This window comes from Ostrinia nubilalis, chromosome 7, assembly GCF_963855985.1.
Source record: "Ostrinia nubilalis chromosome 7, ilOstNubi1.1, whole genome shotgun sequence".
NCBI classification, from domain to species: Eukaryota; Metazoa; Arthropoda; class Insecta; order Lepidoptera; family Crambidae; genus Ostrinia; species Ostrinia nubilalis.
In genome coordinates, this window is record NC_087094.1 from 8,119,154 (window position 1) to 8,137,123 (window position 17,970).

At 33.3% G+C, this 17,970-nt stretch overlaps 1 protein-coding gene across 1 annotated transcript in view; it reads left to right on the plus strand.

Annotated features, from left to right (window-relative positions):
- LOC135073194 (adhesive plaque matrix protein) overlaps positions 1-17,970 on the plus strand; it is a 36,652-nt gene that overhangs the window by 730 nt on the left and 17,952 nt on the right. The window lies entirely within an intron of this gene.

Here is a 17,970-nt window from a genome sequence, read left to right on the forward strand (position 1 = left end):
TCTGAAGGATGTATGGCGAATACAGTAATAGCGGTTTGCTTGAATTTAATGATCGACTTGGAAAATGTACTGGTGAATGCTGTGTACATTATATGTTCATATGGTCCGTATCGAAATGAGTACAAAGTTGAATATCTAGAGTGTTTCGTTAATATCTTTATATAAAGTAGTGGAATTCATTAGTACATAATGATAATATTATAATATTACACGCTTTTGCCCGCGGCTTTTTCGTAGTTTAGAAGTTATCAATAATTTTGTAACTTTTTTTCAATTTCATGACCCAGTAGGCATTAAAAAAACTTATCTTTATTTCGGGTTGACTTATCTCAGATTTCTTTATTTTGACAATATCGCTATTAATTGCAAATGTTTGAAAAAAATATTCACCTTCCTATCTTTGATGCAAGATTCAAAATTTTTGCTAGAAACATAAAAAAAATGCTTTTAGCAGAACATTCTCAAAATTTCAACTTAAATGTTTAAATAATAAAAAATGAGAACTTTCATAGGTCTAAAATAATTTTAAAAACTGCGCAGTTTTCTGGACATTCATAATAATACAAAAAAAACATGTACTTAATAGGCCACTATTTTTGTAATTGCTCCACTAAAGTGGTAAGTCGCTAAATGTTTTTGACTTTCTTAAAGTGAATTAATATGGGCAATCTTCTAAGTTTACATTACGTAGAACAGATTTAGAGACAATAACTGAACAGAACATGTTTTTATTCTCAGCAAGGAAGCTTTTGCCCTTTATCACACCTGGTGGAAACTGTGATCAGGCTCAAGGTAGAAGGAAACTTCAACTACAGAGAAACTATGGCTTCCTACCTCCAATGCCGAAACATATTGTTATTATAAATAAGCTTTAATGAACATAAACCAAATATCCCTCCTTCTTCTCTTCCTAAGTCCCCTTTATCTTCCTAAGTCTGTCGCCATAACAATAATGTTGACAGCATTACTGTGTTCCAGTCCAGCAGTTGTCAGGTAGGTACACAGCATTGCTTAATGTAAATCCAATCAACATATTTTTATTGCATAGAAGAACACCATGAAGTATTATTACTTAAGAAAGTTTAAAGAAATTGTACAAGTAGGTAATGTTTATTGTGACTTGGTACACATAGTTTGTTTCGGGGAACAAAGCCGCAATGGCCGTTACTTGTAGAAGTTTGAAATAAAACTTTTAACATTGAACATGCCACGATTATTCTGGTAAACAAATTTCCGGGAATAACGATTCAATATCCATAGTGCTTTTGGTAAATCAGCCAGTTTCAAAGATAAAATTCTGAAAAAAAATCACAAGGTGTATAGGGACCCCCAGATTACGAAAATCGCTTAATCGGAAAACTGCTGCTATGGCTATTGCGGCTTTATTCCAGGCACCCATCGAAGTGGCGTTGGTATTTTATTAAAAGTGCATTCCTATTTGGCTAATGTCAGTTAGCATGCAAATTACAATTGATCATAAAATAATGTCGATTGATTACATAATATTATATTTATATTGATTCAAATAAAATTCATTAGCATATTTTTTCAGTCAAAAACTCAGTGATCGAATAATAGCATTTGTTAATTAAATATTCCTTAAGCTTTAATTTAAATATGTTAAAGTCATTTATGTCTCGTATGGTTTCCGGTACTTTATTATAGATACGAGGAGCATTTCCAAAGAAACTCTTATTAAATAAAGTAGTTTTAGCTTCGATGGCACACAGTTTGTTTTTGTGACGTTCACGGGTCCTGAACTCAAATTTATCAATATTATTTTTTATAAATATACAACACTCCAGAATGTATAGACAAGGTAAGTTCAAGATTTTTTTATTTATGAAATAAGGCTTACATGAGACATCAGACTTTAGACTATACATAGATCTAATGCAGCGTTTTTGTGCTCTAAATACAACTTCCCTGTTAGATGAATTACCCCAAAAAATTAATCCATATCTAAGTACTGAGGCAACATAGCTGTGGTAGGCTGTTAGTACAGCGCTTTCATTAACTATTAATTGGAGCCTGTAAAGTGCAAATGAGAATTGGCTCAGTTTTTTACAGACATTTTCAGAGTGCAAGGCCCAGTTCAATTTACTGTCTATATTTAACCCAAGGAATTTGGTTACATTTGTCTTTTCAACAGACTTTCCTAAATATCGAATGTCAAGGTTCAAGTCAATATTCTTTTGGGTAAAGCACATAATTTTGGTTTTATTTAAATTAATTTTTAGATTATTAGACTCAAGCCATTTGATTATCAATTTTAAAGATTCGTTAATGTCAGATTCAAGAATTGTCAAATTTTTATTAGCAAATAAAATAGTGCTGTCATCGGCAAATAAAGTCATATGATGGTTTGATGCAGAGGGCAAGTCATTTATATAAATTAGAAATAGTAACGGTCCCAAAACGCTACCTTGGGGTACTCCAAATTTTACGGTGCGAAGATCAGACTGATAGGTAATTTCAGTTTTGCTTCTGAAATCTATTCGAGAAATATTAGTAGTCTGCTGTCTATCCGATAGATACGATTTTATTAAATTGTTGATGTTGCCTCTCACCCCGTACGCATCTAATTTCTTCAGTAAAATTTCATGATCTACGTGGTCAAAAGCCTTAGTCATGTCCATATACAAGGCAACTGTTGGTATTTTCCTATCCATATTAGAATATATTTTGAGTAAAAAATCATAAATTGCCATATCAATGGATCTATTTTGCCTGAATCCATACTGTTGTGATACTAATATATTGTTGTATTCAAAGTAATTGTACAGACTTTTATAAATTACCTTTTCAATAATTTTAGATAATACAGGAATCAGTGCCACAGGTCTATAGTTACTAATTATCATTCTATTTTCTTTCTTAAAAATAGGTTTAATAACGGTGATTTTTAATTTTTCGGGGAAAATGCCCTTTAGTATACATAAATTGATTACATGGCTCATTGCTATTGCAATATGTTGAGAGACGTCTTTAATAACAGTTGTCGTAATGTCATCGTACCCAGTACTATTAGATTTTTTCAACGAAGCAATTACTTTGTCTATGTCATATGGAATTGTTGGAGTCATGAAAAGTGAGTGAGTACTTTTATTAAGTTTCGTCAAGTTGCTATAATTAATTATTTTTGTTTTGATATCGTCAATAAAGTATTTGTTAAATGATTTGGCAATGTCACTTGGGTCAGTCAGTATTTTATCATCTACATTTATTTCCGTAATGCTCTCCTTAGGGTAACAACTGTTTGCTTCATTTATTACTTTCCACGTAGCTTGACACTTGTTACCTGAATTTAAAATATAATGATTATTTTGCGCCCTTTTGGTTAGGTTTATTATTCTTTTGTAGCGTTTAGAATATTGTTTAAAGGTAGTTTTATTTTTAAGCAAGGATTAGACCTGTATTTCCATAATAGAAATCTTTTACGTTTGCTACATAGTTTTATCCCCTTAGTGATCCATCTTGACTTTTTCTGACTACTAATTTTAATTCTTTTAAGTGGAAAGCAAAGGTCGTAGAACAGTCTAAACAAATCGTAAAATGTATTAAAAGCTTCATTTGGATCTTCCGATCCCAGAGTTTCATTAAAACTGAGAGCAGAAATGCAGCTAATAAATTTATGTCTATTTTCGATCGAATAGTCACGTCGTTCAAGATACCAGAATTTTAGTAAACTGGTTTTCTTAACAGGACATTTAAGTAGTTGGGCAGAATGATCAGATAATGCTAATTCAATCAAATCTCCCTTGCATCCTCTTATGTCATGCGCAATATTATCGATGCATGTTTTACTAGCCGTTCGGGTTACATCACTAAACTGTAGTTTTAAATTGTGATATAAAAGTGAGTTCATGAATTCCCGTGTCTGTCTTGTGTCCTTGAGGACATTTATATTGAAATCACCACAAATGATCAGTTTCTTATTTCTACGATTTATTTTACCAATAATTTGGTCCAATCGAGACAGAAATGAGTCAAAAGATAGTAAATGATTTGTTGGGGATCTATAAATACAGACTATAATCAAATTATGCTGGGTTAACTCAACTGCAGAACATTCAATAATATTAGAAATAGATTGAGCATTTATATCTAACAATGGAGAGAATACATGTTGATTTTTAACTAATATACAAGATCCACCATGTCTGGACTTTCTCGTATAGCAAGATGCTAGCCTATAATTAGGAATATTTAAATTATGGATGTCTTCACATTTCATATTATGCTCGGTAATACAGAGAACGTCAACTGACCTACCATCCTTCGCCAGTTCATTCAATGACACTGACAATTGATCTGATTTACTAATTAGCCCTACAATGTTTTGATGTAATATGTGTACATACCTATAAACGAAATAAATTATTATCATTACAATTATTATCATTACAATTATTATTATTATTACAATTATCATTAATACAATTATTATCTGATATATCATTATACATTGGTGCAGCTTTTTGGTGAATCAATGTAGCTGAGGAAGGTAAATCCTCCTCTAGTTGATTGATACATGTTACAATGGAAAGCGAATCAATTAGTTTGTTAATATCATATAAAATAGTCTTTAAGCCTCGAATATTGATTTGTCCATAGTAGTATGAAAACATGTCATAAGAGTAACTTAAGTGCTTATTCGAATCCAATATACAGGGTGTCCCGTAATGTAACGTCAAGCCGGAACTGGGTGTTGAGGCAAGTTATGCTGGTTATCAAAAAAATATAAAAAAAAATCTATGTGGCATTTTGTCAAAATAATAGGCATTTAAAAAAAAAACAAAAAATTCTACTCCCGGTGACGGTCTTTTTACTCGTGTTGCCACAAATCTTCACTTTTTCCAAATTTTTTTTTTGTTATGTAACCCTGAATAATGCTTCTCTAAATTGTTATCAAAATTACAAAACCAGCTGCTCCAGCTTGGATGAAAAAAATACATTATTCCCAAAAAAATTTTCAAAATAAAATTTTTGCCTAGTTTAAACTGACTGTACTGAAAACAAATTGTACTACGCGAGTGTGGCAAGTGACGTCATAATTTGGTGCATTTAGTAAGGTTTCCAAAATGGTATAACACTTGGTAAATTCTTGCTGTAATTGTCGACAATTTTTGTTTTTTTTGGAAATAATCCCGTTTAACTTTATCTACCTTGGTTAAAAATTATTATTCTAATGTGCCCAAAATTCAAGTTTCCGTGACTGACCACCGTACAGTCAGTCACAGAAACTTTTGTCACCATGACAGTAATTAGTAGTTGACATACTGTGACAAGTCACCCGTGCGTGCGCGCCGGTACTACCTGCTCTGCCTGCACTTGTACTTGGTAACAGGGATAATAAGGATATGAAGTTTTGGTTATGGATACGGTTACGGATATTAGAATAATATTATACCGGTTTCGGTTACAGTCACGGATATGAAATCATTTCAGATTATCCGAAAGTTTCGGATAATTTCCGTTACGGAATTATTAGAAATAGGAATAGCATAATGCTGCGTGACCCACATAGCTACTTTATGTACCAACTAAGACGACACCTATGTATGATAAAGGTAAAACAGGCTGGCATATTAGATGGTGCCAGGGAATGCCAGACAAGTTGGTAACAAATATTAAGATTTAAGGTACAATTCCAAGACGTGCCGCAGACCGCAAACTGCAAAACTCTATGAAATCGGCAGCGCGGCATTGCAGCTGCGGCGTGTATACTGCAGATTTCATAGAGTTTTGCAGTTTGGAATTGTACCCTTAAGACTCCGCCATTATCCGAAACTATCCGTAACTTTTGAATCAGTTTCGGTTACGGTTATGGATATTATTTTATTTCGGATATCCGATAGTTTCGGTTACGGTTACGGATATCCATAACATCCCTGCTTGGTAAGATGGCCCTCTCCGTCCCGCTCATACCTTTTAAAATGGCTTCTCCACCTTACTTAAGCCTGAAACTTGAATTTTGGGCAAATTAGAATAATATTTTTTAACCAAGGTAGATAAAGTTAAAAACGGGATTATTTCCAAAAAAACAAAAATTGTCGACAATTACAGCAAGAATTTACCAAGTGTTATACCATTTTGGAATCCTTACTAAATGCGCCAAATTATGACGTCACTTGCCATACTCGCGTAGTACAATTTTTTTTCAGTACAGTTTAAAATAGGCAAAATTTTTATTTTGAAATTTTTTTTGGGAATAATGTATTTTTTTCATCCAAGCTGGAGCAGCTGGTTTTGTAATTTTGATAACAATTTAGAGAAGCATTATTCAGGGTTACATAACAAAAAAAAAATTTGGAAAAAGTGAAGATTTGTGGCAACACGAGTAAAAAGACCGTCACCGGGAGTAGAATTTTTTGTTTTTTTTTAAATGCCTATTATTTTGACAAAATGCCACATAGATTTTATTTTTTATTTTTTTGATAACCAGCATAACTTGCCTCAACACCCAGTTCCGGCTTGACGTTACATTACGGGACACCCTGTATAGCAAAATTCAAAATTTAAATTGTCAAGATATAGTAATTCATTGAATAATTCAATTCTCTTATTGTATATGTTAGACTGGTTACATAATCTAAATGTTGGTAGACAAAGTATAATATTTGTGTGCTGTACATTCAATAATACTTTTCTTAAATGCTCAACGATTTTTTTATAGTTATTTGACATAGTGAAATCTGTTTCTCCTAGAAATAGTACACAATAATCTTGCATAGTATAATTCTCAAGTTTTTTGTGAATTCCATTTAATAACTGATTAATGCCACCTCCAGGCATAAGGTAATGACATAAATTATAATTCGCAAAGCTTCTTGTTATAGTCTTCGTCAATCTCCTACTTTCAATGTCGCTAATCAGGCACAATTTTGGCCATTTTCTTTTTTTTGATGATGTGCTTCTGTACATTTCCGGGCCGAGACTTTGTGGGTGTGCTGGGGTAACCATAATGCTTTCGCTAGTAACTAATTCTTGCATCTTTGATAAATCAATTATTTCAGTCTTTATCTCTTGTATTTTTTTCTCTAATTTGCTAGTTAGTGTCTCTAAAATTTCAAGCCTTTTCTGAGTTTGCTTTTCATCTATATTTTGCTGTAATATCTGCATACTAGACTGAATATCAATTCTCTGTTTTGTTAATAAACTCATTTCAACCTCTATAGTATTCTTCAATTCGACTATTATTTGCGTTTTCATGACGCCTAATTTTTTGTCAATAATTTCCTCCCATTTATCTAAAGTACTTTTCGTTATGCATTCTTCGGGGCTTTTTTCAAAAGTAGAGCTTTCGTTAGACATTAAGGTATCGCCGATAACACTAATGTCATCATCGTCTTGGCACATGCTAATGCTGTCATCATTTAGTATAAGTGTCTTTTTTCTTCTTATGGTAATGTTATTTGTGCTAGGGCTTATGTTCTGGGGTTCTTTTGGCAGTGTATCTGGATCGATTCTGCTACTAGACTGAAGCCTCAAGTTATTTACAGGGGTGTTTAGGTTACCGTTTTTAGGTATTTTGCTACGACAGGTTTGGCATATCTGGGGGCACGGCAGTGCCCCCACCAAGTCGAGCAAAAAAGCGGCACGGCCGTACCATCCTTTTCTCGAAGCAATTCAGGCCATTTTCGACCGCCTGTAACTTCGTTGTGGATAAAACTAGAAATCTGAATTTTCATTAGCTATGCAGGCATTGTAAAGACACGGTATATTTAAAATTTCATTCAATTTGAACCAGTAGTTTAAGAATTATAACGGGTCAAAGTTACTTAATTTTGTCACTCACTGACTCACTGACTCACTGACTCACCGATCATCAAAACTCTAAGGCACTTCTAGCAGACCTAGAAGCTTCAAATTTGGAATATAAGTAGTGTTTGGTGTATGAATCAAGGAAAAACTAAAATATTTGGGGGCACGGTAGCGTAACCGCCAAGTCGAGTAAAATTTTTCAATTTCGGTCCAGTTTTCTAGATACATAACTGCTGTCTACAAAATACAAAAAGAAATGAGATCCCATCAAAAACAATACTTGTCAAAAAAACCAAGTCTCGCAACTCAGTTGTTCTACGGTAAAAAGTTGTGAGATCCATGTAATACCAAGTCCAGGCCAGGAAATCTTTAACGTTTTACATAAATATATTGACTTGGCCATCGCATGAAAACACGTGTAAATTAAATTATTTAGTGCGATGGCCAAGTCAATAATTTATGTAAAACGTTAAAGATTTCCTGGCCTGGACTTGGTATTACATGGATCTCACAACTTTTTACCGTAGAACAACTGAGTTGCGAGACTTGGTTTTTTTGACAAGTATTGTTTTTGATGGGATCCAATTTTTCTTGCGATCAGGGGAAATTGTGTTATAGAATCGTTGTATGGATACATCGATACCTCTGGGCTCAAAGGTCGTAAAGGACAAAGTACGACTTTTCAGGAGAAGCAAAAAACGATTTTTTATTTTTTTATTCGACAGTAACTTTTTTGTTTTTTGAGCTACTAAAATATGACCTAAGAAGAAAGTGCTTAGAATTCACAGCATTTTCCGAAGAGGTATTGAAAAACTGGACTAGGGCTGTATTTACTGAGATAGATTTCCTTTACGCCCTCAAAATTACAATAAAAAGTCCTTTACGCCCCTCAAATATACGTCCTAGGCAAGTTACTCAGGTCGTAAGTCTATTTTTATTTTACAAAACTACAAAACCAAGGTAATAAATGACAATTTACATAGTTTTATAGGATTTCATAGGTCGTAACGGAACACCCAAGTAAGGTATTATGCAAGGGTAAATTGATAATTTAGCTTAAATATTTAATGTTTTATGGTATTTGATTTGTAATATACCATTTATTTACATATTGTTAATGAATTATGGTATTTTAAATGAAATAAAATGATTTTTCGTAGCTTCATAATTTAATGCACACAATTTATGAAACTATTACATATTTAAGCAAGCAGAAGTTTTGATATCTTCAAACTAGAAGATACCATTTCCGATATAAGAGCGAATATAGAAAATAAATATTATGACGCTTTTAAATAAAACTTCATATTAATAATGTCTACTTTATACGAAAAGCCGAAACCAATTTTATTTTATTTATTTATTTAATCATTATTATTATTTCGAAAAACTACAAATGGCGGACTTAATTCCATAGGGCAGTCTGTCAACCAGTTGACCTTATGAATAATGCAGATAGGATAGAACTATTAAGGACAAACGAAAACCAAACAATAATTATTCTAAATTCTAAATAGATTAAACATTGTTATTCATAATAGCTTGAAATTATGTCATTGTACTTGGTACAAAAGTAGAAAGATTAGGTAAGTAAGATTACAAGTAGGAAGTTTTTCATTCCAGTAAAGTACATCCAGTTACTGTACTCCTACACAATACCGTTTTTAAAAGTCAATTATTTTTAATATAAAAACATAACTTCGAAAAAAAGTGCATTCACGCTTTTTAGTACATTAAGTCTCAACTGACACTATATTGTCCCATGTTAAGCGTAAATATTTTTCCTACTAGTTATACTTTATTAACTGATCCAAATAACTTTAGAAACTATACTTATTTATTATAATTGTTACAATCAAAACTCAAACGTAGGTTTTGACCAAGGGCGTTAGTCAAAACTCCTAGGAAATCATTAAAAACAATTGTAAAGTGTAGCATTTGTGTGATTTATGCATACAAAACATATCGGTAGTCGGATAATAATGACACCTTATGGTACTACAGTAAGGTGACTTCTTTTTCTCATCTAGTTTTTTCATTTTTTAAATTTGTATGATGACTATCCTAACTTATTAGGTAAATGTTATTTTATAGCATGTTTTCATTTTCTTAAATCATCTTTTAATTATCTTTTACCTGACAAATACCTAGTTTCTTCAAATATGAGAAATAATAAAAATCATTATTACTTTACCCGATGTGGATAGATGTCATCATTTTATATGTACAAATCACATAAACATTACACTCTAAAATAGTTTTATTACATAATTATTTTTGATGATTTTTTAGTTCTTTCGTTTGTTCTAAACGCACATACTTAAATACAATAAGAAACGTCTATAAAATTTACCTAGTCAGTTGTTATAATGTCCTTTCTTTGTAGTTTTTTGAAATACTGGTTTAGATAATCTAAGGGCGTAAAGGACAAATTACTTGACTTTGGTATGAAAATTTTAGGTTGTAAAGGACAATAGATTATACTACATGTATATTATACGCCCAAAAATTTGTGTTTACTTGTTCTTTACTACCATGTTAACTGTACTAAAAAATCAAATGGTATTTACATCCCAATTTTCACGATTAATTCTGTTTAGCTCATCAAATATGATGGGTCGTAAAGGCACTTTTTTTTAGAATTTCGACAAACTAAATATACAGATCGATAGAGAATTAAATTCTGAGTACAACTGTATAAAAAACTCATTTTCGGTATTTTGTCCTTTACGACCTTTGAGCCCAGAGGTATCGACATTTGCGCACTCCAAATCGTATACATCTGTGCATTTCGAGCAAGTTAGGAATAGTCTATCAGAAATTGTTCTAAAACAACCGGCGCACTTGGTTTCCATAGTTGATGCCATTTCTTATTGTTGATTTTTGTTTTATAGGTAATTTAATAACCACAAAAATTTTTTCGATGTTTGGATCCGAACCACGATCTCCGGATTAGAATGCCAGTAATGTGTAGTACCACTGCGCCAAGTGATCTTGATGGAAGGTCGTGAAATTTGAGTAGTATATCTTCCTTATTAGTGGTGTTGTTATATTTCGTACAGGTGTCGCTACGCAGCCGATATCGATGACATGGAAAAATTTGATGCTGTAGTTAGATCCAGAGTCAACAGATGGCGTTATTGTAGATTCTATTCGATAATAGTCTTTAAGTTAAGAGTGGTAACATTGAAAGTCCTATATACACTTTTTGATTTAAATAAAATTAACCGTATAAATCAATTGCACTGTAGTTTATATTAAATAGGATACTGTTTTTCTCACTGTGTTGTATGGCAAATATTGTTTATAGTTCACTTATTCCACACAAATACACTTTCTTCACTTTGTTTTTGTGTTTCACATAGATTTAGATTCAGAGTTTTACACGTAAATATCTCATGATTGTCCATAAAATACTTCAAGATAACACTTGTACACTTTAGTTGGACACCACTTCACACAAATTTCACGTAGTTGTGATGCTAGTTGTGATTTTTCAATTTTTATTAATACAAATTCACAGAGCCAATGTTTACATGATGGCAGCGCCATCTACCCTTCTTCTTGCGCCATCTTCACTTAGCCTTCATGAAATTAATTATTATAATATGATTTTACAGAAGATCACTTAGTTATTCAGGGAGTACGTTTTTTAAGTCTTGTAAATTAATAGCTTCTAATGTAAACACACACGATGGTAAAGTCACTTTAAAGATTCACTTAGTTTAACTCTAAAAGCAGAAATTAAACTTCATTTATTGAATTAACATTGGAAATATCTGAATGAAACAAGATCTGCAATAATGCCTATTTTTGGAAATCGCACTGATGAAGGCGGCATTGAGTGACCATTTATTTAAAAATAAGTGTTACACATACGCCATTGCAGGTGGCATTGATTGCTTCATTTCGTGTTAATTCAGTTTCACGATTCATCATAACAGAATAATTTGTTTGATTGCGATTTATAGACTCCATGTTTTAAGATGTCTGTTCAAAGTGACAAAATTATGATCCATATAAAATTCATTTACCGTAATGAATGCACTTACCTACCTTGTACGCTTATGAATGTTATGAATGTCGGAAGATGGACCTTCGCGAAGCTTCCATAACTGAAATTAACTTAATTAATTTGATGACTAAAGAAAAATGACTTTCAGGTTAAATCGAAACTCTGACTACGCACAACCTTTGTTATTTTAATATAAGTTAAGACTTGATAAATCGAATCTGATTAACATACATACGTGAAAATCCTACAAACTGTTTAGGGCCCAGCTGAATATTGTTATTGTGGCAATGAATATTATTCAAATAACGCCATTCTGAACTCAGCCCATAACTTTATAACTAAACGTATCGTTTTTATCGATATTGCGAGAACTTTACGGTCTCGTTTATAGTGAAACTTTGCTGAAACTTTTATGTCTCTTTCTGTGGACTGGTCTAAGATGTTAGCGTGTGATATAAAACGAGCGAGATTAGCATCAATACGATTATTTTCTATTCAGGGGACTTAAATATCGAGAGTTTATGACTCATGAGGTTTTAATACCTACTTTAGGTGAAATGTAATGGCATTCAAATTGCTTCAGTTAAGTATTCTGGAAAGAAGTCTAACAAGACTCAATACATATTAAATCGTACTTTATCTTCTTTTGTTTTCAGACTTGTTGTGTACCTACTATTTAAGTAGAGATTTTTTCTCTTACTTACTTATATTTTGATTCATAACTATACGACAGTGTGTACGTACAGATAATAAAATTAAAGTTCAGATTTAAAATGATGTCATAATCAATACAAGGACATTATTTAATAACTTTGACTGTTTAACCTTCTGCCCTGACATCAGTTCTGCAAGCTAATTCTAAATAGAATAATAATTGATCAAGGCTGATGCTTGTGTGTTCATTAGTATGAGCATTTATGTTTTAATTGTGTTTATATACTCTAATAGATAGTGGCAGGTTTGTCTAAATAAATAATAACAGTGACCTTAACATATAGATAAATACAGTTGCTGATAGTTCCTGCATTGCTCAGCTATGAGATAGGTATTTCATGCCGAAATGGTCGATGACTACATCTAGACAGGTTGCAACGTGCGAGGGTTATCAGTAAACGAGCTCAATTGAACAGGACTTCTTAGATAAGCAGAATTCAACACCTCATTATAAATTTACCTGCGTCTGACATTAAACTGTTATAAAAAGCGTAATAGATATCAAATTGTAATCTAATAGAGATTTACAATCGTCACTAACTAACAAGGTAAGCTCGTCAAACCTGATTATTAAAGTCAGTGACCTTATGACAATGATCAATAATGTTTTATGACTCTAATCTATCCATAGAAAAACTCGCCGTATTAATTTTAAAGTACTGATGACATAGAGTTAAAAAATAGTAAAGCTAATCGTTTGTATTTCAATAATGATTTGCACAAATACTCCAAGTGATAAATTACATATTTATTCTAAATCGATGGAAAAGAATACACCCAATAAAGACTATTCGCAAAGATTTGGAGTTCGAAGCGAATGGCCCAGATACGAATTTATTCATTTTTCATGACGACAGTGACTCGCACCACCTGGTACTGAATTAGCTTTTCTTTTTATCGGTGAGTCGCCTACTGAGTTACAATTTTTGTGCAGTTACTTACATAGGTATCGATAAAATGCGACAAAGTCACCTTTGGTTTTTATGTTCGTGTAACAAAAGCGACATTCTAAAGTAATTGTACCTAAAACGTATTTAGGTATCAACCAGTATACGTATAGGTAAAAGTTAGCTAGAGTTCACCAACAAACACAATTTACATTGAAACATGTCGTTATTGTCTACTTATCTATACTGCGGAAATAACTCGTTTATTACCTTTCCACGCTTTCCACACATAATTAAATCGCTGCACCATTTCTGATGAATTTTAGGACAAAGATTCTAGTGGAAAGCATAAAGCTTTGGCTTTGTCGCAAAGCTAATTCTTTAAAGAGGACATCGAATGGAGAAAATTTACATGGGGAACCCACGACTTCTCATTTTTTCTCATTCTCATGATTTTTGATCGAGAAACAAAGAAAATATTTTCTTTCAATTTATATGGCAATCTGCGACGTTGACTCCTTTCTTAAATCGTGAAAGTGACCGTTTCAAAAACCATATGGTCGTCAACTTAGACTTAGGTCTAAGAAGTGGGCTTAATAGACTATTCGAAAGAACACAAAAGTATTCAAAACAAGTCATGCCAAAATAAGCGGTTCGATACGCGACCTTATCCGTCTGCCTTTATCCGCGTGGTTAAGAATTTTCTCTCGTATTTTGTATTCAACAAGGATCACCGGCGTGTAATGTAGGAAGTTAAAGGTGCGAGCCATAAATCACTTTCTGACATACCTATAGTGGGCGAAGAGTGAGGGCGGGTAATGAGTAATAGCAACTATAGTCAATTTAATGCAACACGATGACAATAACACGTAATGTTATGGTTGGCCGTAAATAAACACTCCTCTAGAGACTGTAATATTACTTACGTCACTTTTGCTGGCTACTTCACACTTATTTCCTAATAGGGCACTCGTTCATAGATCGTGTAGCGTTTACTGCTCAAATATACATATAACATATAAATGAATGAGTTTGTTTTTGTAAAATAAACCTTTCTGGTTTGAAATGTTATTGAAATGGAAACTTTGGGCTGTTAACTCAAGATAGTTAGCTAAAGTATAGAAACTTCTATAATTAGAGCGAAAGTTACTAGTAGGTGTTGTCAGTTAGTCTTTAGAGAAAACTGCCAATCTTTATTCTCTACCTTTAACACTATTTATTTATTATTTAACACTTATCATTCATGAATATCCGAGGAAAAACCTTGACTTGCATTTTAAATCACCAGTCTTTATTATTTTTACGGCATGAATGAAAAAATCGAAAGGTAATTTTCCAGAAAATATTGCAAATGGCTTGTCAACAGTGCCTTTTGCGCCTACGCAAGTTATTTTGCGCCATCCGCGGCCTGACCAAAGAGGCAAGACAGCTTTCTACGATCAGATAGCTGTTTTTTCGCGAAACGATTAAACCTCCTTGTCCTTAAAAGGCTGTTGACATATCGTCTACCTTCAGTAAGTAGGCACTGATAGGTGTTATTGATTTTTTGTATGGGACTTTGTAGGGCTAGCAAAAAATGCTGTTAGACTAATGGAATGAGTAGTATTTTGAATGGTACAAAAAAGCGGTGCAGTCCTGTTGTCCCCCCTGCTTGGCCCCCCTGGGGGAGCCAACAGGATTTCGAAATCCTGTTGTCCCCCCTGGCTAGGGGAGACAACAGGACTTGATTTTTAATCAATGATTGAGGACTGTTGTCCCCCCTGGCAAACATTATTAAAAAGCCATATATTTTTATAACATGAAGGACTGGAGTACCTGAATGAAAGCCAAATTGTCAAACTGAATACCTATTGAGGTAATTATTTTGATGTGCAATCAGTATTTTAGCTTAGAATTCGGATTTTTTTAGTATGCAAAAAGATGATTTTATCTAGACGTTTGTCAAATAATAATTATTATTAACATTTTGATAACGAAAAAATATAAGTTCTTGGTACCGGTACTTACTATTTCTGAATATTCCAAAATCTGCTTTACTTGCTTTTAACAGATCGTTATGAATTATCCCTACTAAATAATATTATGCGAAAGTAACTTTATCTGCCTGTTTGTTACGAATTCACGCCTTAACCATTGAACCGATTTTGATGTTTGGTTATGAGATAGTTTTGAGTCCTGGAAAAGGAATTATAGCCTGACCAGGAACATAAAAACCCTCGCCATGTTGCGGAAAACTAATGGTACTAATTTCTTTTAATGGCAACAGTAACTGAAAACTTCATTGACATGTCACCTTGCATGTCAGTCTATTGCTGTCAAAGTGTAAACAAACTCTAATTTAAACGTGCGCAATTGGTTTTATGAATTAAATTGCTAAAATATTTTTATAGTCGTGAAAGAAAAGTGGTTCACAATGTGTTAAAGTATTTGTCGAAGAGAAATACTAAGAGTTCGGACAATATTTTCATTGAATAATGTTCCGACAAAGGTTGTCAAATTGACTGACATGTTTATCGTATAGTACAGTCCACTATGAAAATTAGCTGTGGTTTGTTTCAACTACCTATTTTAAAATTTTTTGTCACTTTCTAAGTGTTGAATTTTATGGGATTGGGAAAGAAGTAAGTAAGTAAGCGTTCATGAGCAGACATTGCAGTTGAATATTCAAGTTCTGAATTTGATTACTTATTGATGAATAATAAAATAAATTCTACTAGCTCGATTGATGGTTTCATTTAATTTATTTAAATCAGGCTACCTATAATAATATTTTTTCGTTAATTTATAAAAATATCAAATTAGCCCGTAATCCTGAATCCTGATACATAAAGTTAGCCTATTAATTTAACACAGGTACGACTGTACTCAGTGTTGCACTATCAAATGCAATTGACGCGCCTCTGTGCCAGGGTTTTTATGTTCCTGGTCAGGCTATAGAACAGTTTTTGAAACAGGGATGCGCTCTATATTTTTTTCTGTGACAGACAAAATTTTACGCGGACAAAGCCGTAGGCAAAAGCTAAGTAGGTACCCTCAGATCATAGAATGGATGATCTTCTATGATCTGAGTAAGTAGGTACCTCTATATGCTATTCTCATGTATAAAAAATACTATCTACTGTAAAGTTTATCAAGTGTAAGTAAAAATCCGTTTAGTAGTTTTTACGTGAAATGATGAAAACTAGTTATTTAAGTATTAATTAGGAGCTAAACTGAGACTAATTATAGGGAATTTATGAATAAAAGACGGAGCGTTACGAGCAATGGCGGCGTGTATTTCGGAGAGAAAAAAAAGGTGGCGACACCTAGTGTCAACTTATGAAACAAATTTAGGGCTGCGTTCATATTTCAACATCCCCCTTTGAACGTAGACCCATGCCAATCAGGAACTGGTGATGCTTTGGTTTCGCCAGGGCTTTGGTCAGGCAGTCGGCGAGCATCGAGCCGGTAGGGATGTACTCGATGTGGATGTCACCAGTCTTGACCTTGTCACGAATGTAGTGGTGACGAACGTCAATGTGCTTGCTTCTAGCGTGATAAGCAGAGTTACCTGTAAGTTTAATAGCACTTTGATTATCACAAAACAAAGTTATAATAGTGGCCTTGGGTGAGGGCCACAATTCACAATGTAACTGTCTCAGCCATAGAGCTTCTTGAGTAGCTGCTGAGATTGCCATATATTCGGCTTCAGTTGTCGATAGTGCGATGGTTTGTTGCCTTTTAGAGTTCCATGATATGGCACCACCTTGGAACATAAAAACATATCCCGTACAGGACTTTCTTTCTTCAGTACACGATGCCCAATCAGAGTCGCAGAATCCTGTAATTTCATGATCTACATTGCTCTTGTATAATATCTGAAGATTTTTAGTCCCCTGTAGATATCTAAAAATCCTTTTGACAGCAGTCCAGTGTTCTAAAGTTGGAGTTTTATTATAACGACTGAGTGTATTCACTGCATAGCAGATATCTGGACGTGTGCCTTGTGAGATATACAGTAAGCAACCTATTGCTTCTTGATAAGGAATTTCACTCAATACATTGTTCTTGTCCGAGGATTGAGAAAACTTAATATCTGTTTCCATCGGTGTTCCCACTGACTTGCAATTTTCCATACCAAATCGTTCCAATGTACTCTCTATGTATTTTGTTTGATCTATATAAACTCCATTGTTGTCATATGTAATCCGTATTCCAATGTAATGATTAGCTTTTCCCAACTCCTTCATTTTAAACTCTTGTATTATTTTCCTCTTGATATTGTTTGCAAACTCTACATTGTTATAGAACATGAGCAGGTCATCGACATAGAGAGTTAAGTACAATGTGTTTCCTTCACTATGCATGTAATACACACATGGATCCAGTTGTGATTTCTGAAAACCAACTTGATACAGAAAGCTATCTAATTTTAGATTCCATGTTCTGCTTGCTTGTTTCAGGCCATATATACTTTTGTTCAGTTTGCAGACATGGTTTTCTCCATTTTCATAGTATGGTGGTTGTGTCATGTACAACTCTACATCTATATCACCTTGCAGGAAGGCTGTGATAGCGTCCAGTTGCTCAATCTGCAGTTGAAGTTTA